The sequence below is a fragment of the Patagioenas fasciata genome, chromosome 11 (genome assembly GCF_037038585.1).
Source record: "Patagioenas fasciata isolate bPatFas1 chromosome 11, bPatFas1.hap1, whole genome shotgun sequence".
Classification (NCBI taxonomy): domain Eukaryota; kingdom Metazoa; phylum Chordata; class Aves; order Columbiformes; family Columbidae; genus Patagioenas; species Patagioenas fasciata.
Genome location: NC_092530.1, coordinates 6,815,744 through 6,837,627, shown reverse-complemented (window position 1 = coordinate 6,837,627; position 21,884 = coordinate 6,815,744).

Genomic DNA, 21,884 nt, shown 5'->3' with positions numbered 1-21,884 from the left:
GCCTGACTAATTCAACAACATATCTCCTTCTAACGAAACCCCTTCACAGATCAGCAGCCCAGCTGAAATGCAGCTGCAGCAACGCACACAGAATGGGCAATGAACAGAGGAGCTGGAAGCCGTTGTACAGCAGAAAAGCTACAATGTAGTTGCCATCACAGAAACATGATCATGGCCAACAGCATGTGTACCTTTGCAAACTCTCTGGATTATTAATGGAAAATCATCTAAGAACCGTGCCATCCTAGCAGGATTTGGGGACACTTCCAGGCATGGAGCCCCAACTACTCCAGCCTGCGAGCACCCCTTCCAGCCCAAGGCTTGGAGAGAGGAGACAGGTCAGTGCCTCAGCAAGGGATCCTCCACTGCACGGAGCTGCCCTGTTTTCAGAGGCAACATGTCCAGCTTTTGTTTATCTTGTCAGAGTAGGACAAGAGTTTTACACAGCTGGCAGTAACAAACTGTAGGAAGTAACAATTATTCTATATAAAATATTTACAATGTTGACATGATGATGTAGTATAGAAGAAACACCAGCTTGGGGTGACAGCAGCAGCCTTGGGATGTGACAACGCAGGATGCGGCGCTGAGTGCAGGCACAAAGGGGTCAGAGATGGGGCTGAGGCTTGGCGCATAAACCATTCACGGGGGCTCAGCCCAACATAACATATGAAAACATGAAAAAATGAAAAACAGAGCCTGGCAGAGGGCAGCGGGCTTGAGCTCATGTCACCCTACGCGTCCCTTCCTGACGTGATGATGAGCGTTGTCCAGAGCGCAGCAAGGAGCTTCACCTTTAGACTGCGCCTCAACCGTGCGCTGTCACTGCTATGCGCTGCTTAGTACTGGGACTTCAGGGCACCTCTGTGTCACCAGGCCCTGTGTCACAGTCCATTCTGTGATGGACTCATGATGCTTCATTTAACTTGATGTCGAAGCACAAAATTAAGGCAACAAAAATGCCAAGGGGTTATAATTCTGTCACACAGTGTTACCTTATTATTTGCCCGTAAAGCGGCACGCGAAACAGAGTGTAGAGGAAGAAGGGAAGGAAAAAAGAAAAGGGGGGAAGAGGATTGGGTTACTACCAAACGAGTCCCAAAGGCCTCCCTCTGGTCTCCAGTCCCGTAGAGCCCTGCCGGTCCTCTGTCATGATTCGGGATCCTTTGGTGGGGAGATCCCAACGATGTCCAGTCAGGAAACATCTTTTATGTGTCTTCACTTCCCCTCACTTTGGGATTTTCTTCATTTCTTGACTTCAGTAAAGCATTTGACACAGCCTCCCACAGTGTCCTTGCTGCTAAACTGAGGGAGTGTGGTCTGGACAATGGGGTAGGGACGTGGACTGTGAACTGGTTGAAGGGAAGAAGACAGGGAGTCGTGGTCAACGGGGCAGAGTCCAGTTGGAGGCCTGGATCCAGTGCAGTGCCTCAGGGGGCAGTGCTGGGGCCGGAATTATTCAATATATTCATCAACAACTTGGATGAGGGAATAGAGTGACTGTCAGCAAGTTTGCTGGTGACACCAAGCTGGGAGGAGTGGCTGACACTGGAAGCTGTGCTGCCATGAGAGACCTGGACAGGATGGAGAGTTGGGCAGGGAAAAATTTAATGAAATAGAACAAGGGCAAGTGTGGAGTCTTGAATCTGGGCAGGAACAACCTCAGGTTCTACAAAGATGCTGAAGGGAGTGGAGCATCTCCCGTGTGAGGAAAGGCTGAGGGAGCTGGGGCTCTGGAGCTGGAGAAGAGGAAACTGAGTGGGGACTCATTCATGGGGATCAATATGGAAAGGGGGAGTGTCAGGAGGATGGAGCCAGGCTCTTCTGGGTGACATCCAGTGACAGGACAAGGGGCAATGGGTGCAAACTGGAACACAGGAGGTTCCACTTAAATTTGAGAAGAAACTTGTTCGGAGTGAGGGTGTCAGAACCTGGCCCAGGCTGCCCAGGGAGGTTGTGGAGTCTCCTTCTCTGCAGACATTCAAACCCGCCTGGACACCTTCCTGTGGAACCTCAGCTGGGTGTTCCTGCTCCATGGGGGGATTGCACTGGATGAGCTTTACAGGGCCCTTCAACCCCTGACACTCTGGGATTCTGGGTTTCTCTGACATATGACATGAAAATAAAGCGTAATTTTCCAAGGATTTGTCTGCTCCCTAGGCTCAAAACAAACTGCATGGAGCGGGGAGTAAGTGTGCTAGGGGAACAAAAGGAGATAGAGAGCTTGCAAGGACCTGTAGCAGATTCTGAGAGCCTGCTGCCATCCTAGAAAGATTTGGCTGGTGCAGCAGCTGAGAGGTAACGGCCATGATGGGTCCCCAGAGTGATGCTTTGGGGCCGGTGGCACGTGCATCTCCCTAACCAGGCAGTAGAATGCACTTCGGGCCCGGTAGAAGGAAGGTGGCAGAGGCAATGCATTGGAGAGCTGGCACGCTAAAACTGGGAGTTGGATGAGGCCACCTCCTTTAGCAAGTGAGTCATGGAACAGCTCAGAAGTTCTGTAAAAGCGCACCTTGAGAGAGCACTGGTTGTCACAAAAGGGGGAAACGGTAGATTCTATTGCTGCAAACGGACTGTGTGGTTTTGTGAATGTGGCTTCAGCCTTTTTCTTCAAAGTAGGCTCATGCCTACTTCAGAAAACTCATGACGATCATGTTGAAAACAAAGAATCAGTGTGGTGAGGCTGTAGAGAGGCCCTTGGTGTGTCCTGCAAACAAGATCTGAAGGCGGATTGTTGCAGGTGTAGCGGAGCAGGCAGCAGCATCTCTGAGCCAAGCTCTGGGGCACGGGCTCCTGTGTGCTGGGGACAGCTTCCCTCGCCATGCTCTGCTCTCTCCTCCTTCAAGCAGGGGCTGCCCCACGCCGTGCACAGCCAGTCCCAGCCGGCCTGGAGGTGGGTGTCCCCATGGCGACCGCCCGGGCTCTGTGATGTGAGCACCTCGTCATAACCAGAAGCCATTGTGACACGGGGTCGTCATAGCCAGAGGCCATTGTGACATGGGGGTCCCCGCCCTGACCGTGGGGGTATTTAAGGAGCAGCTTCTGAGGAGGCAGCAGCTTCTGAGGAGGCAGCAGCTTCTGAGGAGGCAGCAGCTTCGGAGGAGGCAGCAGCTTCTGAGGAGGCAGCAGCTTCGGAGGAGGCAGCAGCTTCGGAGGAGGCAGCAGTTTCGGAGGAGGCAGCAGCTCCTCACGAGGCAGCAGCTCCCCTGGGTGCCCGTTGCAGCTCTGCAGCAGGCGAGGCCCAAGATGCCGATTGACAAGGAGGCGAACGCCCACTCCCAGCCCTTCGGGCTGCCCCCCTTGCTCCATAAGCCACAGGGGAGGGATGGTACAGGGCAGGAGGGAGAGGCCGGTGGTTGGATGGGGCCGCAAGCAGCTGCTGCGGTGCCGGGGCTGCCGCCTCCATCCCACGTGTCCTGCTCCTCCTCCTGCCCGCAGGTCAGCCACGGCCCGGGCCAGCACACCATCCAGGGCACCTGGGTCACCCCCTCGGTCCAGGAGAGCTTCCAGGACCACCATGGAGGTCCCCAGGAGGGGTCTGGCTGGCCTCGCAGCACCGACACCGCGGCAGCAGCAGAGGCAGAGTGCCCGGCACCTGCCCCACAGGGCCCCACAGCCTACGACGCGGCTCTGTGGGACACAGCCCAGCGCATCGTCAGTGAGGCCATGCGCAGAGCTGTGGCTGAGATCTTGGGAACTGGCCAGGAAGCAGAGGAACAGCAGGACCTGGCCCAGCACATGGATGTGGAGGATGAGAGCAGCAAAGAGGGGTGCCAAGGCAGAGACAACTCCATCCAGAACATCTGGATCAACCCCTCGGTCCAGGAGCTCCTCCAGGACGCCCCTGCAGGTCCCCAGGAGGGCTCTGGCTTGCCCAGCTGCACAGACACGGAGGGGGCAGCAGAAGCAGGGAGCCCGGCACCTGCCCAGCACAGCCCCACAGAGGACGATGTGGCTCTGTCGGACATCGTGGAGTACATCGTCAGTGAGGCCGTGCGCAGGGCTGAGGCTGAGATCCAGGGACCTGGCCAGCAAGCGGAGGAACAGCAGGACCTGGCCCAATGCATGGATGTTCCAGCGGCAGCACCTGCACCTGCAGCACTTGAAGTCATTGAGGCTCATTTGGCAGGAGAGGATGAGGGACAGCCCAGCACAGCCCCTCTCGTCCCAGCTGCAAAGGATCAAGAGGAAAAGGCGGTTTCTTCAATGTCTGGAGAGCATGGAGGAGAGACCAGCACAGACATCGCCTGCCCAGCGCAGGGCCCAGCTCCACGGCGACGGCCTTCCCGGTTCAGGAGGGTGCTCCGGGCTCTGCGCAGGGCTTTCCGCTGCAGCTGCACCGCGGGACAGCAAGAGGAGTAGAGCCCGGCTGCCAGCGCCACGCGGGTCCCTGGACATGCGGCTGGTCCTGAGCCTGCGCAGCGCCCAGAGGGAGCGTCTGAGGGCGGCACACCAGGGATGGGAGCATGGACGGCGACCGCGGCGTTCACCTGCCCTGAGGACATGGTGCTGCCAGCCTCTGCTCGGCCTTGGATTGTTTTAAGAAATCAATAAAGCCAATTAAAAAAAAAATGACAGTTTTCCCCCTGTGCTCATCTGTTCCTGCTCCCCCTCGGGACAAAGAAGGCTGCAGGAAATCTCTGTCCTCGGGGTGTCCCGACATTGCTTTCGGGAAGCCATGGGCTGGTGCTGCCGCAAGCCGGCAGTCTGGCTGGATCCCCCTCAAGCTCCCTTCCCACCTGCCTGTCTCCAATTCGAGTCAAGGACTTGGAACATTTGAGATCTATCGCCGACTTGGCCTGGTTGACCTAATCCATGCACCGTACGGCATCCCCTTCGTCTCACAAGGAACCTCCCCATTGCGGGGGTGTTTCGGAGCACCTCCCTGAGCTGATACAGGCGAGACCCTCCAAACCCACACGCGGTGCCTCACCTCCACCGAGGGTCTTCCAAGTGAGGAAGAGCCGGCTGCTCGCTCCCTTGCTGGAAATCTGAGCCATGATCCATCTCTGCACAAGGCTCTGACGCACAAGGCTTCCAGCGTCACGAGAGCACGTTCAGGCCTGAGACACCGGGGAGAAGCGCCGCAAACAGTGCTGGTCTTGAGAAGAAATGCGCCCGCTCAGAGCTTCATCTCAGATGTGTGCTCCTCCGCCCTGGGTTTCTGGGCTCTAAAAATGGAGGGAGGCTCAGGTATAAACCCGGTTAGCCAAGAGCCGCAGCAGCTGCTGATCCCTGTGTGGCCCATTGCAAACCAGCCACGGCTGTCTGTGGCTGCTGCACAGCCTGGGCTGCAGCCTTCGCAGCATCCTCCTCTTCCCCAGCACCTCCGCGCACTGCACAGAACCAGAGCTGATTGCAATGACTGGGGCAGCAGTGGGCAGCAGCAGCATCTCTCTTCCCAGCCTCCAGCTGCTTAGTTGCTGTCACGCTCCATTCGGTGATGGACTCGTTACAGTTTGTTCACCTTGATCCTGAAGCGCAAAATTAAGGCAACCAAAATGCCAAGGGGTTATAATTCTATCACACAGTGTTACTTTATTATTTTGCCCGTAAAGCGGCCTGTGAAAGAGAATGTAGAGGAAAAAGGGAAAGAAAAATGAAAAGGGGGGAAAGAGGATTTGGTTACCACCGAACGAGTCCCAAAGGCGTCCCTCTGGTCTCCAGTCCCATAGAGTCCTGCCGGTCCTCTGTTGTGATTCAGGATCCTTTGGTGGGGAGATCTCAATGATGTCCAGTCAGGATCCATCTTTTATGCGTCTTCACCCCCTTTTCTCCCACGAGTTGAGGCCAGTCTCCGCCTTTGTTTCCCAACCGAGGCTTAACTGCGCAGGCTCGAAAAGTCCTTGCTTCGTTTGCCAGAACCCATCTGCGCCTGCGTGGCCTCACGTTCAGGGCTTTCTTTATGGTCCATTGGGTGACCTCAAAAGCCTTGGCGAGCCTCTGCGCATGCTCTTCTTCGTTGGCTTTACTAACAGGGAGCAGGTGGAAGGAGAGTTTGGCTGAAGCAGCAGGTGAAAATCCATCGTCTGGACAGCAACTGTTGTCCCCAGGTCAGAGAGACCCATAGAACACAATTCCTTTTAGGAGGTGGGGGCTAGCCTGGCTGAGGCAGCAGGTGAAGCCCACACAGCGGCTGTTGCTAAGGGTAGCCCCCGGGTCAGAGAGACCTGTGCAACACAGTTCTTCCTCAGGCCTCTTTCCAAGTCATTGTCCGTTCAAGCTCTTGATGGCGATGTTCGGGCAAATACTGTCCTTCAGACCAACTCTTACACCCTGGCAAGCTCCTGGGCCACCTCAAATATGTAAATAAGTAAAATTTGTATTAAATGCTAACAACCTTCAAAAAACGTTCCACGTGTGGAGTATCTAAAAGAACCTGTTCAGGGAGCGTTGGGGTCTCCTGTGAGAAGACACCCTCGAAGCGGATCTTGTCCTCGGTGCAGGTGAGCTTGCAGGCTCCGGGCTCCTCAGAGATGATGGCGCGCGGCGAGGGCTCAAGGGACAACACTGTGGCAAAGTCAGCCTGCGCCTCCGCCACGTTCCACACCGCTGCGTGGGCCTTCCTCCGCTTGAACGAAGCCCTGGTGTTGTCCTTGTACTTGTTGAGAATCACAGAATCCCAGGATGTCAGGGAATGGAGGGCCCTGGAAAGCTCACCCAGTGCAATCCCCCCATGGAGCAGGAACACCCAGCTGAGGTTCCACAGGAAGGTGTCAAGGCGGGTTTGAATGTCTGCAGAGAAGGAGACTCCACAACCTCCCTGGGCAGCCTGGGCCAGGCTCTGCCACCCTCACCCCAAACAAGTTTCTTCTCATATTCAAGTGGAACCTCCTGTGTTCCAGTTTGTACCCATTGCCCCTCGTCCTGTCACTGGTTGTCACCCAGAAGAGCCTGGCTCCATCCTCCTGACACTCCCCCTTTCCATATTGATCCCCAGGAATGAGTCCCCCCTCATTCTCCTCCAGCTCCAGAGCCCCAGCTCCCTCAGCCTTTCCTCACACGGGAGATGCTCCACTCCCTTCAGCATCTTGGTGGCTGCGCTGGACTCTCTCCAGCAGTTCCCTGTCCTTCTGGAACTGAGGGGCCACAACTGGACACAATATTCCAGGTGTGGTCTCCCCAGGGCAGAGTAGAGGGGCAGGAGAACCTCTCTGACCTACTGACTACCCCCTTCTAATCCACCCCAGGTACCATTGGCCTTCTTGGCTTTTTTAAATTCTTGGATGGGCTGCTACCCAGGTCGTTTGCTCTGCTGTCTCAGCAGAGGCAGGGGATGGAGAGCAGTGCAGTAGAAGAAACAGAAGGGTTGTAGATGTGCTAGAAAACACAGAAATGCCTGGGAATGGCTGCAAAGGAGTTGGGGCTTCTCACTGCAAAAAGGTGCTGGGATCAGTGTTGGAACGATAAAGGACTCAGCACTCCGATTCAATGTGAATCACACAAAAGTCATTTATTACAGAAGCATGTCTCCTTATATACACAACTATTCTCTAATCACGAATCCACGCTCCAAGCATGGATTCGCTAAATGAGTATCATGGGCAGTCCACACGCTGGAGCCCCACCGATGATAGGTCCGACGACTCACGCCATGCTGAGGCCCTGTTAACGAAGAAACGCCCCTCTTTCTCACAGCAGATTCTGTTCTCAGCTTCTCGAACTGGCCTTGAGATTCCTTTGGGCCTGACTAATTCAACAACGTATCTCCTTCTAACGAAACCCCTTCACTATTCCCCCTTTTTGTTCTTGAACTAGTCAGGCCCCTTAAACAGCATGCTGAATCGTCTTTGAAATACACTGCAACATAGGATACATGATTAACAACATAATTACAATCACATATAATGTAGCTAAACCTTACTTAATAAGATTAAACAACTATCTGCTTATACTCAAACCTTCATATCATATATAAAACCTTAATTCTGCTTATGACAACCTTACCAACGCACTATTTTAGAATAGTCAGACAACTTAATACAATATATTCTCTTAAATTCCTAGAAGATCTATAACTGCGCGGTTTATAGAGTAACGTACTTAATACCATCAGCATACGCTAATTATTGACTTAATATCTTAAAACTTATATTAACCTATTCATATGCTAATTATTGAATTAATATCTTTAAACTTATATTAACCTATTTAAAAGATCTATAGCTTAATCTTAATATCTCTTTTAAAACCTTACCAGTTGCTAAATTAGGTTACCATGGTAGAAATATCTTATACTTTTACCTTATCTATGCATAGATTATCTAATTGTAATATCACCCTTTTGGAACTCTTACCATCTGTTCAAATTAGCATTCTCTATGGAAGGTACCTTATCTGTTTACTAATAAGCTTTTAGACCACTGGGTCTAAGAGCATCTATAACACTGAATAAGAATTCATGGTTTACATTTGAGACAATTCTCACAACTTATCTCCCTCCTGTCCTTCTGCATCTGTCGAATCTTTGTTGTCTTTATTCAGCCATGGCTTGATCCATTTCGCAGGAATCCATTTTGATCCTTGATCTGTAATGACACAAGCATAACCCTTTCCCCAAGTTATTAATTGGAAAGGACCCTCCCATTCACCAGTAACTCCACTGCGTATTTTGACCTGACATTGATTTTCTCTAAGGTCTGTCAAGTGTCCTCTTAAGCTTGTTCCATGACGAATCATAGGTGGAATGTCGAATCCTTGCGGAAGGCGTAAAAAGTTCAAGACATATAATGCTTTGCTTAGTCTGTCATGTGGAGTAGTACAGTCAGTTCCCCCTTTTTGTTTGTCAAGCTGATGCTTGAGAGTTCGATTCATCCTTTCTACCAAGGCCTGACCAGTAGGAGAATTTGGTATCCCTGTAATGTGCTTAACACCCCACAATTGAAAAAAGGTGGCAGTAGCTTTGGCGATATAACCAGGTGCGTTGCCTGTCTTGACCTGTGCAAGAACTCCCAAAGCTGCAAAAGCAGAACGTAAATGTCGTTGCACATGTGAACTAGTTTCACCAGTCTGAGCAGTGGCCCATGTGGCGAAAGAATATGTATCAATAGACATATGCACATACTTCAGCCTGCCAAATTCAGGGACATGTGTGACGTCCATTTGCCACAATTCCAAGGCTCCTAATCCTCTTGGATTGACTCCTGCGCCCAGCCCTACTGAGATGCGCTGACAATCTGCACAACTTTTAACAATACCTCGGGCTTCACTTTCGGACAATGAAAATTGCCGCTGTAAGACCTGAGCAGACTGATGGAGGAAACTATGAGAGCGTACTGCTTGCCCAAACCTATCTACTGGAGGTGGAACCCAGGCAGGAGATACAAGAAAATCAGCTCGGCGGTTTCCTTCAGCTAAATCGCCTTGAATTGTCAGATGACTACGGATATGTGTTATGAAGTATCAGTGTTGTCTCTCTTCGATCAACAACCATAGTTGCTTGAACAAAGACATCATCTGTGCATCCTGAACCTCTTTGAGCAATGATCTTTCAATGCGAGCTACCGCACCTACCACATACAAAGAATCGCAAACAATATTCACTGGGCTATGAGCAAATCTGATAAACACTTCTATTACAGTCCTGAGTTCCAAATGCTGAGTTGGTCCTTTCAGGTCAGTTAGTATCACATCGTGCCATTTTCCATCTGTTTTCCATGTAATTGCTGCTTTCTGCATTTTACCCCCTGCGTCAGTGAACACTGTGGGTCCTTTAACAGGAAATTCTGAGAGAAGAGGGGGACCCTCCTCCATTGATCCCATATTCAAAACTGACATTAACTTGTGTGGAGGGGAAAACGTCTTAATTAAAGCTCGAGAATCTAATAACGCAATCTGAAAAGGTAAGGAGTTCTGCAAAGCCCACTGTAAATATTCTGAAACGAGGGGAACAATGATATATGCAGGCTCAGCCCCTGAAATTTCGACTATTCTCTGCCTACCTTTCATTATAAGCTGAGCAAAGACTTCAACCCTGGTTGTAATGGTTCGTTTGAGTCGAAAACGCAAAAACACCCACTCTAAGATCTTTAACGGCTCCTTACCAGTTGTCCATTGCATTATGAGAGCAAAAGGATAGTTAGTATTGTTTACAATTAGTAGTCCGATTACATAATCTGGGTTCCACCTATGGCTGAAAGCTTTTACAAGTTTGGACATAATCTTTTTCAGAGCAGCATCCGCCTCAGCAGTAAGCGTTCTAGGAGAGCTAATGTCACTATCCCCTTTTAGCAGTTTTACAATTGGAGCTAAATCCTCATTAGTGATCCCACAAATGGTTCGGACCCAATTCAGATCACCCACTAGTTTCTGCACATCATTTAAGGATTGAATGACAGGCCGACATACTGTTTTCTGAGGTTTCACTGTGGACTGAGAAATTTCCCAACCAAGATATTTCCATGCTGGTTGAATTTGTACCTTTTCTGGAGCAATTTGCAATCCTCTATGCTGCAATGTATCAGATACTTCATTTATCAACAAATCAGTCGAAAAAGTTTCCCCAGCTATCAATATGTCATCCATGTAGTGGCAAATCACTAACTCAGGATGAGATTTTCTGATTGATTGCAAGGCCCAAGCTACATAAATTTGACACATAGTTGGGGAATTTTTCATTCCCTGTGGCAAAACTACCCATTGATACCTTTTCGCAGGTTCAGCCTTATTTGCAGAATTTATGGAAAATGCAAAACGTTTACAGTCATCAGGATGTAAAGCAATGGTGAAAAAACAATCTTGCAAGTCAATTATTAAGATCTGCCAGTTTTCTGGAATCATGACAGGGGATGGTAATCCCGGCTGTAATGCTCCCATGTCTTCCATGGTATCATTAATTTTTCGAAGATCATGTAACAACCTCCATTTCTTTGATTTTTTCTGAATAGTAAACACAGGAGTATTCCAGGGACTTGTAGACGGCTCTAAATGCCCTTTTTCAAGCTGTTCCTGTACTAGCTCTTCAACATGGGCGAGTTTTCTTTACTGAGTGGCCATTGATTTACCCATACTGGATCATCATTTTTCCACTGTAATTTCAGTACTGGTCACCCATCATCAATGGCCGCTTCTAGAAATGCTGTTGTTTCGTCACCAGAGTTGCTCCTAGTTGTCCTAACACATCCCGTCCTAATAGAGAAACAGGGATAGACATCACATTCACGCAGTAAAGAACTAAATTACTCATGTTCTTCTATATTATCACAAAATGCACATTTTGAGTCAACGGAATCTCATGATTTAACAGACTGTGAACTTATCGTATCATATAACAAAGACCTATCAAAATTGCAACATGCTTAAACAGATACCCACAGAGAAAACAGGTTAATAAGGAAAGCATCTTGCAGACTTTAACAAGTTTTCTGACCCGTGTGTTATCAGTTAAGTCTCTCTCAGCTTGTTGAAGTTCAAATCGCCCCGCCTGTAAAACTGTCTGAAATGATTTAATGATTTCTTGTCCGAGTGCTTTCCTATGTTTTAAAACACCTCCCAATACCAATTTTTTTAGGAACACAACTGAAAACAATCATTCCTGACCTCATCTTGCAAGTAAAAACCTTGGTGGGGGGGGGAAGCACAGGGCTGCTCGCAGCCTGAGTGGGAAGAGCGGGCAGAAGGTTTTATGGCGCACTTAAAAACAACTAGTAAAACAATTAACTCACATTCATGACAAGCTGCTTGATTTTCAGAGAGACGGTACACAGGAACACATAATATGTACTGTAAAACTCGCAAATAACATGCTGATAGCAAACATTAGCATTCTCTACTGCTAATTTCAACACCAGTGCTTCCTTAACTTCTAAGTTTTCAACCTGCTTATTGATGGTCTCTTGAAGGTGGTCAATAAATTGCACGTAATTCTCATTGGGACCCTGATTAATAGTTGCAAACAATTTGGCTGCTTTGTTGGTTTCAGGCACCTCTCTCATAGCTTGATATGGCTGACTGTTGGATTCACTCGCTAATAGCTGATCTGATCTTTCACACAGTTCTTTTGCCCAGTTCTTATCCGGCGACTCCTTCTGTTCTCTTGTAGGAATTAGAAGGGCAGAAGGCGGTAAAGGCGGACACGAATCAGTAAAATAATTGATATTACAATTATTTACGACTTTAACATTCTCAGCTTTCACCAGTCCTTTTGACAAATTATCTGACTCCAGTTCTTTGGACTTCTTGGTCTCTCTAGGGTCGTGTGATGGTACAGGAGGCCATCCACTCGGTAATTTTCCTCCCTCCGCCCCAGACTGTTGTATCATCGGGGGCGCCGAAGGCACAAGAGGGCATGGAGCAGGAAGGATATCGAAAACACGAACTGGATAAGCTTCACAGTTATTTTTAGAGTTCTTTTCAGACTGTAACGCTGCAAAAATTCCAGTAACCGCAGCCCGCTCAGCCTTAAATTCTTTTAAGGTGGAAATCATAAGCTTCCATGTAGTCGCTAATGATTTAGCTTCTTTATCTCCGTCGCTAACCTTATCCCATAATTTCTGCCCTATATCGTCCCAAAGTTCAATTTTAAAAGCTTTCTCAGCTTCTGTCGGGTAGCCGTTAGTTCTACACCAAACCAACAGTCTACGTATGTTACTTTCTTCATATTTAAGTCCTCTCATAGAGAGAATATGCAGGAGGATTTTAACTATAGCTTCTTCCTCAGAGGATATATTCTGCCCCATAACTTCACTCTTCCCTCCTCCTGCTCCCAGCCGCTCACCTTTCCCGGCGCCGCCTTCAACAAAATTTATCCGCGGAACGTCCGTACGTCTCCGCCCGGCTCTCAGTCCAGCTGAGCCGCCTCCGGCTGGGTTGCTCCAGGCTTTTCCCCGACCGTAGTGAGACGCCGTTCGGAGTATCACGTCGGGGTCACCATTTGTTGGAACGATAAAGGACTCAGCACTCCGATTCAATGTGAATCACGCCAAAGCCATTTATTACAGAAGCATGTCTCCTTATATACACAACTATTCTCTAATCACGAATCCACGCTCCAAGCATGGATTCGCTAAATGAGTATCATGGGCAGTCCACACGCTGGAGCCCCACCGATGACAGGTCCGACGACTCACGCCATGCTGAGGCCCTGTTAATGAAGAAACGCCCCTCTTTCTCACAGCAGATTCTGTTCTCAGCTTCTCGAACTGGCCTTGAGATTCCTTTGGGCCTGACTAATTCAACAACATATCTCCTTCTAACGAAACCCCTTCACAGATCAGCAGCCCAGCTGAAATGCAGCTGCAGCAACGCACACAGAATGGGCAATGAACAGAGGAGCTGGAAGCCGTTGTACAGCAGAAAAGCTACAATGTAGTTGCCATCACAGAAACATGATCATGGCCAACAGCATGTGTACCTTTGCAAACTCTCTGGATTATTAATGGAAAATCATCTAAGAACCGTGCCATCCTAGCAGGATTTGGGGACACTTCCAGGCATGGAGCCCCAACTACTCCAGCCTGCGAGCACCCCTTCCAGCCCAAGGCTTGGAGAGAGGAGACAGGTCAGTGCCTCAGCAAGGGATCCTCCACTGCACGGAGCTGCCCTGTTTTCAGAGGCAACATGTCCAGCTTTTGTTTATCTTGGCAGAGTAGGACAAGAGTTTTACACAGCTGGCAGTAACAAACTGTAGGAAGTAACAATTATTCTATATAAAATATTTACAATGTTGACATGATGATGTAGTATAGAAGAAACACCAGCTTGGGGTGACAGCAGCAGCCTTGGGATGTGACAACGCAGGATGCGGCGCTGAGTGCAGGCACAAAGGGGTCAGAGATGGGGCTGAGGCTTGGCGCATAAACCATTCACGGGGGCTCAGCCCAACATAACATATGAAAACATGAAAAAATGAAAAACAGAGCCTGGCAGAGGGCAGCGGGCTTGAGCTCATGTCACCCTACGCGTCCCTTCCTGACGTGATGATGAGCGTTGTCCAGAGCGCAGCAAGGAGCTTCACCTTTAGACTGCGCCTCAACCGTGCGCTGTCACTGCTATGCGCTGCTTAGTACTGGGACTTCAGGGCACCTCTGTGTCACCAGGCCCTGTGTCACAGTCCATTCTGTGATGGACTCATGATGCTTCATTTAACTTGATGTCGAAGCACAAAATTAAGGCAACAAAAATGCCAAGGGGTTATAATTCTGTCACACAGTGTTACCTTATTATTTGCCCGTAAAGCGGCACGCGAAACAGAGTGTAGAGGAAGAAGGGAAGGAAAAAAGAAAAGGGGGGAAGAGGATTGGGTTACTACCAAACGAGTCCCAAAGGCCTCCCTCTGGTCTCCAGTCCCGTAGAGCCCTGCCGGTCCTCTGTCATGATTCGGGATCCTTTGGTGGGGAGATCCCAACGATGTCCAGTCAGGAAACATCTTTTATGTGTCTTCACTTCCCCTCACTTTGGGATTTTCTTCATTTCTTGACTTCAGTAAAGCATTTGACACAGCCTCCCACAGTGTCCTTGCTGCTAAACTGAGGGAGTGTGGTCTGGACAATGGGGTAGGGACGTGGACTGTGAACTGGTTGAAGGGAAGAAGACAGGGAGTCGTGGTCAACGGGGCAGAGTCCAGTTGGAGGCCTGGATCCAGTGCAGTGCCTCAGGGGGCAGTGCTGGGGCCGGAATTATTCAATATATTCATCAACAACTTGGATGAGGGAATAGAGTGACTGTCAGCAAGTTTGCTGGTGACACCAAGCTGGGAGGAGTGGCTGACACTGGAAGCTGTGCTGCCATGAGAGACCTGGACAGGATGGAGAGTTGGGCAGGGAAAAATTTAATGAAATAGAACAAGGGCAAGTGTGGAGTCTTGAATCTGGGCAGGAACAACCTCAGGTTCTACAAAGATGCTGAAGGGAGTGGAGCATCTCCCGTGTGAGGAAAGGCTGAGGGAGCTGGGGCTCTGGAGCTGGAGAAGAGGAAACTGAGTGGGGACTCATTCATGGGGATCAATATGGAAAGGGGGAGTGTCAGGAGGATGGAGCCAGGCTCTTCTGGGTGACATCCAGTGACAGGACAAGGGGCAATGGGTGCAAACTGGAACACAGGAGGTTCCACTTAAATTTGAGAAGAAACTTGTTCGGAGTGAGGGTGTCAGAACCTGGCCCAGGCTGCCCAGGGAGGTTGTGGAGTCTCCTTCTCTGCAGACATTCAAACCCGCCTGGACACCTTCCTGTGGAACCTCAGCTGGGTGTTCCTGCTCCATGGGGGGATTGCACTGGATGAGCTTTCCAGGGCCCTTCAACCCCTGACACTCTGGGATTCTGGGTTTCTCTGACATATGACATGAAAATAAAGCGTAATTTTCCAAGGATTTGTCTGCTCCCTAGGCTCAAAACAAACTGCATGGAGCGGGGAGTAAGTGTGCTAGGGGAACAAAAGGAGATAGAGAGCTTGCAAGGACCTGTAGCAGATTCTGAGAGCCTGCTGCCATCCTAGAAAGATTTGGCTGGTGCAGCAGCTGAGAGGTAACGGCCATGATGGCTCCCCAGAGTGATGCTTTGGGGCCGGTGGCACGTGCATCTCCCTAACCAGGCAGTAGAATGCACTTCGGGCCCGGTAGAAGGAAGGTGGCAGAGGCAATGCATTGGAGAGCTGGCACGCTAAAACTGGGAGTTGGATGAGGCCACCTCCTTTAGCAAGTGAGTCATGGAACAGCTCAGAAGTTCTGTAAAAGCGCACCTTGAGAGAGCACTGGTTGTCACAAAAGGGGGAAACGGTAGATTCTATTGCTGCAAACGGACTGTGTGGTTTTGTGAATGTGGCTTCAGCCTTTTTCTTCAAAGTAGGCTCATGCCTACTTCAGAAAACTCATGACGATCATGTTGAAAACAAAGAATCAGTGTGGTGAGGCTGTAGAGAGGCCCTTGGTGTGTCCTGCAAACAAGATCTGAAGGCGGATTGTTGCAGGTGTAGCGGAGCAGGCAGCAGCATCTCTGAGCCAAGCTCTGGGGCACGGGCTCCTGTGTGCTGGGGACAGCTTCCCTCGCCATGCTCTGCTCTCTCCTCCTTCAAGCAGGGGCTGCCCCACGCCGTGCACAGCCAGTCCCAGCCGGCCTGGAGGTGGGTGTCCCCATGGCGACCGCCCGGGCTCTGTGATGTGAGCACCTCGTCATAACCAGAAGCCATTGTGACACGGGGTCGTCATAGCCAGAGGCCATTGTGACATGGGGGTCCCCGCCCTGACCGTGGGGGTATTTAAGGAGCAGCTTCTGAGGAGGCAGCAGCTTCTGAGGAGGCAGCAGCTTCTGAGGAGGCAGCAGCTTCGGAGGAGGCAGCAGCTTCTGAGGAGGCAGCAGCTTCGGAGGAGGCAGCAGCTTCGGAGGAGGCAGCAGTTTCGGAGGAGGCAGCAGCTCCTCACGAGGCAGCAGCTCCCCTGGGTGCCCGTTGCAGCTCTGCAGCAGGCGAGGCCCAAGATGCCGATTGACAAGGAGGCGAACGCCCACTCCCAGCCCTTCGGGCTGCCCCCCTTGCTCCATAAGCCACAGGGGAGGGATGGTACAGGGCAGGAGGGAGAGGCCGGTGGTTGGATGGGGCCGCAAGCAGCTGCTGCGGTGCCGGGGCTGCCGCCTCCATCCCACGTGTCCTGCTCCTCCTCCTGCCCGCAGGTCAGCCACGGCCCGGGCCAGCACACCATCCAGGGCACCTGGGTCACCCCCTCGGTCCAGGAGAGCTTCCAGGACCACCATGGAGGTCCCCAGGAGGGGTCTGGCTGGCCTCGCAGCACCGACACCGCGGCAGCAGCAGAGGCAGAGTGCCCGGCACCTGCCCCACAGGGCCCCACAGCCTACGACGCGGCTCTGTGGGACACAGCCCAGCGCATCGTCAGTGAGGCCATGCGCAGAGCTGTGGCTGAGATCTTGGGAACTGGCCAGGAAGCAGAGGAACAGCAGGACCTGGCCCAGCACATGGATGTGGAGGATGAGAGCAGCAAAGAGGGGTGCCAAGGCAGAGACAACTCCATCCAGAACATCTGGATCAACCCCTCGGTCCAGGAGCTCCTCCAGGACGCCCCTGCAGGTCCCCAGGAGGGCTCTGGCTTGCCCAGCTGCACAGACACGGAGGGGGCAGCAGAAGCAGGGAGCCCGGCACCTGCCCAGCACAGCCCCACAGAGGACGATGTGGCTCTGTCGGACATCGTGGAGTACATCGTCAGTGAGGCCGTGCGCAGGGCTGAGGCTGAGATCCAGGGACCTGGCCAGCAAGCGGAGGAACAGCAGGACCTGGCCCAATGCATGGATGTTCCAGCGGCAGCACCTGCACCTGCAGCACTTGAAGTCATTGAGGCTCATTTGGCAGGAGAGGATGAGGGACAGCCCAGCACAGCCCCTCTCGTCCCAGCTGCAAAGGATCAAGAGGAAAAGGCGGTTTCTTCAATGTCTGGAGAGCATGGAGGAGAGACCAGCACAGACATCGCCTGCCCAGCGCAGGGCCCAGCTCCACGGCGACGGCCTTCCCGGTTCAGGAGGGTGCTCCGGGCTCTGCGCAGGGCTTTCCGCTGCAGCTGCACCGCGGGACAGCAAGAGGAGTAGAGCCCGGCTGCCAGCGCCACGCGGGTCCCTGGACATGCGGCTGGTCCTGAGCCTGCGCAGCGCCCAGAGGGAGCGTCTGAGGGCGGCACACCAGGGATGGGAGCATGGACGGCGACCGCGGCGTTCACCTGCCCTGAGGACATGGTGCTGCCAGCCTCTGCTCGGCCTTGGATTGTTTTAAGAAATCAATAAAGCCAATTAAAAAAAAAATGACAGTTTTCCCCCTGTGCTCATCTGTTCCTGCTCCCCCTCGGGACAAAGAAGGCTGCAGGAAATCTCTGTCCTCGGGGTGTCCCGACATTGCTTTCGGGAAGCCATGGGCTGGTGCTGCCGCAAGCCGGCAGTCTGGCTGGATCCCCCTCAAGCTCCCTTCCCACCTGCCTGTCTCCAATTCGAGTCAAGGACTTGGAACATTTGAGATCTATCGCCGACTTGGCCTGGTTGACCTAATCCATGCACCGTACGGCATCCCCTTCGTCTCACAAGGAACCTCCCCATTGCGGGGGTGTTTCGGAGCACCTCCCTGAGCTGATACAGGCGAGACCCTCCAAACCCACACGCGGTGCCTCGCCTCCACCGAGGGTCTTCCAAGTGAGGAAGAGCCGGCTGCTCGCTCCCTTGCTGGAAATCTGAGCCATGATCCATCTCTGCACAAGGCTCCGACGCACAAGGCTTCCAGCGTCACGAGAGCACGTTCAGGCCTGAGACACCGGGGAGAAGCGCCGCAAACAGTGCTGGTCTTGAGAAGAAATGCGCCCGCTCAGAGCTTCATCTCAGATGTGTGCTCCTCCGCCCTGGGTTTCTGGGCTCTAAAAATGGAGGGAGGCTCAGGTATAAACCCGGTTAGCCAAGAGCCGCAGCAGCTGCTGATCCCTGTGTGGCCCATTGCAAACCAGCCACGGCTGTCTGTGGCTGCTGCACAGCCTGGGCTGCAGCCTTCGCAGCATCCTCCTCTTCCCCAGCACCTCCGCGCACTGCACAGAACCAGAGCTGATTGCAATGACTGGGGCAGCAGTGGGCAGCAGCAGCATCTCTCTTCCCAGCCTCCAGCTGCTTAGTTGCTGTCACGCTCCATTCGGTGATGGACTCGTTACAGTTTGTTCACCTTGATCCTGAAGCGCAAAATTAAGGCAACCAAAATGCCAAGGGGTTATAATTCTATCACACAGTGTTACTTTATTATTTTGCCCGTAAAGCGGCCTGTGAAAGAGAATGTAGAGGAAAAAGGGAAAGAAAAATGAAAAGGGGGGAAAGAGGATTTGGTTACCACCGAACGAGTCCCAAAGGCGTCCCTCTGGTCTCCAGTCCCATAGAGTCCTGCCGGTCCTCTGTTGTGATTCAGGATCCTTTGGTGGGGAGATCTCAATGATGTCCAGTCAGGATCCATCTTTTATGCGTCTTCACCCCCTTTTCTCCCACGAGTTGAGGCCAGTCTCCGCCTTTGTTTCCCAACCGAGGCTTAACTGCGCAGGCTCGAAAAGTCCTTGCTTCGTTTGCCAGAACCCATCTGCGCCTGCGTGGCCTCACGTTCAGGGCTTTCTTTATGGTCCATTGGGTGACCTCAAAAGCCTTGGCGAGCCTCTGCGCATGCTCTTCTTCGTTGGCTTTACTAACAGGGAGCAGGTGGAAGGAGAGTTTGGCTGAAGCAGCAGGTGAAAATCCATCGTCTGGACAGCAACTGTTGTCCCCAGGTCAGAGAGACCCATAGAACACAATTCCTTTTAGGAGGTGGGGGCTAGCCTGGCTGAGGCAGCAGGTGAAGCCCACACAGCGGCTGTTGCTAAGGGTAGCCCCCGGGTCAGAGAGACCTGTGCAACACAGTTCTTCCTCAGGCCTCTTTCCAAGTCATTGTCCGTTCAAGCTCTTGATGGCGATGTTCGGGCAAATACTGTCCTTCAGACCAACTCTTACACCCTGGCAAGCTCCTGGGCCACCTCAAATATGTAAATAAGTAAAATTTGTATTAAATGCTAACAACCTTCAAAAAACGTTCCACGTGTGGAGTATCTAAAAGAACCTGTTCAGGGAGCGTTGGGGTCTCCTGTGAGAAGACACCCTCGAAGCGGATCTTGTCCTCGGTGCAGGTGAGCTTGCAGGCTCCGGGCTCCTCAGAGATGATGGCGCGCGGCGAGGGCTCAAGGGACAACACTGTGGCAAAGTCAGCCTGCGCCTCCGCCACGTTCCACACCGCTGCGTGGGCCTTCCTCCGCTTGAACGAAGCCCTGGTGTTGTCCTTGTACTTGTTGAGAATCACAGAATCCCAGGATGTCAGGGAATGGAGGGCCCTGGAAAGCTCACCCAGTGCAATCCCCCCATGGAGCAGGAACACCCAGCTGAGGTTCCACAGGAAGGTGTCAAGGCGGGTTTGAATGTCTGCAGAGAAGGAGACTCCACAACCTCCCTGGGCAGCCTGGGCCAGGCTCTGCCACCCTCACCCCAAACAAGTTTCTTCTCATATTCAAGTGGAACCTCCTGTGTTCCAGTTTGTACCCATTGCCCCTCGTCCTGTCACTGGTTGTCACCCAGAAGAGCCTGGCTCCATCCTCCTGACACTCCCCCTTTCCATATTGATCCCCAGGAATGAGTCCCCCCTCATTCTCCTCCAGCTCCAGAGCCCCAGCTCCCTCAGCCTTTCCTCACACGGGAGATGCTCCACTCCCTTCAGCATCTTGGTGGCTGCGCTGGACTCTCTCCAGCAGTTCCCTGTCCTTCTGGAACTGAGGGGCCACAACTGGACACAATATTCCAGGTGTGGTCTCCCCAGGGCAGAGTAGAGGGGCAGGAGAACCTCTCTGACCTACTGACTACCCCCTTCTAATCCACCCCAGGTACCATTGGCCTTCTTGGCTTTTTTAAATTCTTGGATGGGCTGCTACCCAGGTCGTTTGCTCTGCTGTCTCAGCAGAGGCAGGGGATGGAGAGCAGTGCAGTAGAAGAAACAGAAGGGTTGTAGATGTGCTAGAAAACACAGAAATGCCTGGGAATGGCTGCAAAGGAGTTGGGGCTTCTCACTGCAAAAAGGTGCTGGGATCAGTGTTGGAACGATAAAGGACTCAGCACTCCGATTCAATGTGAATCACACAAAAGTCATTTATTACAGAAGCATGTCTCCTTATATACACAACTATTCTCTAATCACGAATCCACGCTCCAAGCATGGATTCGCTAAATGAGTATCATGGGCAGTCCACACGCTGGAGCCCCACCGATGATAGGTCCGACGACTCACGCCATGCTGAGGCCCTGTTAACGAAGAAACGCCCCTCTTTCTCACAGCAGATTCTGTTCTCAGCTTCTCGAACTGGCCTTGAGATTCCTTTGGGCCTGACTAATTCAACAACGTATCTCCTTCTAACGAAACCCCTTCACTATTCCCCCTTTTTGTTCTTGAACTAGTCAGGCCCCTTAAACAGCATGCTGAATCGTCTTTGAAATACACTGCAACATAGGATACATGATTAACAACATAATTACAATCACATATAATGTAGCTAAACCTTACTTAATAAGATTAAACAACTATCTGCTTATACTCAAACCTTCATATCATATATAAAACCTTAATTCTGCTTATGACAACCTTACCAACGCACTATTTTAGAATAGTCAGACAACTTAATACAATATATTCTCTTAAATTCCTAGAAGATCTATAACTGCGCGGTTTATAGAGTAACGTACTTAATACCATCAGCATACGCTAATTATTGACTTAATATCTTAAAACTTATATTAACCTATTCATATGCTAATTATTGAATTAATATCTTTAAACTTATATTAACCTATTTAAAAGATCTATAGCTTAATCTTAATATCTCTTTTAAAACCTTACCAGTTGCTAAATTAGGTTACCATGGTAGAAATATCTTATACTTTTACCTTATCTATGCATAGATTATCTAATTGTAATATCACCCTTTTGGAACTCTTACCATCTGTTCAAATTAGCATTCTCTATGGAAGGTACCTTATCTGTTTACTAATAAGCTTTTAGACCACTGGGTCTAAGAGCATCTATAACACTGAATAAGAATTCATGGTTTACATTTGAGACAATTCTCACAACTTATCTCCCTCCTGTCCTTCTGCATCTGTCGAATCTTTGTTGTCGTTATTCAGCCATGGCTTGATCCATTTCGCAGGAATCCATTTTGATCCTTGATCTGTAATGACACAAGCATAACCCTTTCCCCAAGTTATTAATTGGAAAGGACCCTCCCATTCACCAGTAACTCCACTGCGTATTTTGACCTGACATTGATTTTCTCTAAGGTCTGTCAAGTGTCCTCTTAAGCTTGTTCCATGACGAATCATAGGTGGAATGTCGAATCCTTGCGGAAGGCGTAAAAAGTTCAAGAC